The sequence below is a fragment of the Ursus maritimus genome (genome assembly GCF_017311325.1).
Source record: "Ursus maritimus isolate PB19 chromosome X unlocalized genomic scaffold, ASM1731132v1 scaffold_X1, whole genome shotgun sequence".
NCBI lineage: Eukaryota > Metazoa > Chordata > Mammalia > Carnivora > Ursidae > Ursus > Ursus maritimus.
Window position 1 is genome coordinate 74,339,854 of NW_024423319.1, and position 2,089 is coordinate 74,341,942.

Consider the following 2,089-nt stretch of genomic DNA (forward strand, 5'->3'; position numbering starts at 1 on the left):
AGAGAGAGACAGAGAAAGAAGGGGAATTATAGATGAGGCCTAGTATAATATGGATAATGTAAAAAGCACTTCTTTTTAGGGGTGCCTGGGTGGCTCAGTGCCGGTGGTGTGTGTCAAAGCCAGCTAGTAAGTGCTGATCATTTAATATTCAGGAATTTCGCAAGCCCTTGAGAATATTTATACCATCAAATTTAGCAAACGCTACAAATTTAGGGCTTTATTTTTTCAGAGATCTGGGTTGCCAGCATATTACTCATTACTGTTTCTATAAAATGACACATGTTCAGTAAAATATATTCAACTATTCAAACTTTAACAAAAAGTGCAATGACCTGACCTTTTCTCACTACCAAGAAAAAAAACCAAAAACACTCTTTCTTAGGAAGCAAAGTCTTATTTAATGGAGAAAATATTACATCGCTGCTTTATAACCTTCCATAATGTGCCACGGACATCTTTCCATATCAATAAAGTATAGAGCTATGTCATAATTTTTAATGGCTATGTAGTATTCCGTTGTGTGCATCGGCCATAACTATTTTATTGTTGAGCATTTTAGGTTGTTTTTGCTATCATGATGCTGAGACCAACATCGTTACATGTATTTTTAAAATGCGTTTGTATAATTTTCTATCTCCTTTGGGGTAAATTCTCAGAAGACCGTCTCATAAGACTGTCTCATAAGATATGCTTATTTTTCATTTTGATACATACTGCTTAACTCTCCTCTGTAAAGCCCCCCAAAATTTACATTCCCACCAGTAAGTACAGGAGAGTACCTGTTTCCCTACAGCCTCGGTAACACTGTTAATCTTTTAAACCTTTGCCAGTCTCACAGATAAGCAACAAAAACACATGATTTTTTGTTCATGTCCTTGATTATCAGTGAAAATGAACATCTTTTTATAATAAATCTTTATTTGCCATTTGTATGTCTTTTGATAACTGCCTTTTCATGGCCTTTTCCCATTTTTCTAATATGGAAGACTTTTGCTTTTTGCCCTTTCCTTAAAACAGTTTCCTTCCTTAGATTCCTGTATATTACACTTGACCCTTGAACAGCACGGGTTTGAACTGTGTGGGTCCACTTATATGCAAATTTTAAAAATAAATATAGTGTAGTATTATAAATATATTTTCTCTTCCTTATGGTTTTCTTAGTAACATTTTCTTTTCTCTAGCTTATTTTATTGTAAGAATACAGTATAAAATGCAAACACACAAAATATGTGTTAATTGACTGTATTATACGTAAAGGCTTCTGGTCAACAGCTGGCTATTAGTAGTTAAGTGTTGGGGAAGTCAAAAGTTATATGCGACACCTGAAACTAATGTAACGTTGTGTGTCAAATATACTAAAAAAAACCCCATTATATGCAGATATTTGATTGTGCAGAGGGTGAGCGCCCTTAACCTCCATGTTGTTCAAGGGTCAACTATACTTCTTTCTGGGTCCTCTCCTATAATGTTGCCAGTTCTTTCTCTGGTTTCTCCCCGTTTGCCCCGTAAATGTTGATGCCCTCTTCTCCTCTGTTCTTCCCACTTTTCCCCAGTGAGCTTATGCGCTCCTATGATCTTAATTAAAATCTCTAACAACATGAACGATCCCAATAGTAATAGTGATATTAATCATTGCAAACATTTATTGAGTTCGAGGTACTGTAATTACTGCTTATATGGAATAGCTCAGCTACTCCTCACAGGAAGCATGTAAGGCAGGCACTAGCATGAAGCTCCATCTTGCAGAAGGGGAAATAGAGTCAGGAAAAGTTTAACTGGCTTGTCCAAAGTCACAAAGTTAGTAGGTAGAGAGCTGGGACCGAACTCAAGTTTTGTCTGGTGCCAACTATCCTCTATTACATCCCATGATGGTATGCTATGTCCTGTCAACATTAGAGGTTGTCAAACTACAGCACAGGCCAAATACAGCCTCATGTGTTTTTGTTAATAAAGTTTTATTAGAACACAGCCATGCCCATTCATTAAATACTGTCTATGGCTGCTCTGAAGCGACAAGAGCGAAGTTAAATATGTATGGATAGAGACCTCATGACCTGCAAAGTTGAAAATATTTACTATCTGGACCATT

At 36.5% G+C, this 2,089-nt stretch overlaps 1 protein-coding gene across 2 annotated transcripts in view; it reads right to left on the bottom strand.

Annotated features, from left to right (window-relative positions):
- HDAC8 (histone deacetylase 8) overlaps window positions 1–2,089 on the bottom strand; it is a 219,738-nt gene that overhangs the window by 180,074 nt on the left and 37,575 nt on the right. The gene's annotated exons all lie outside the window — the stretch shown is intronic.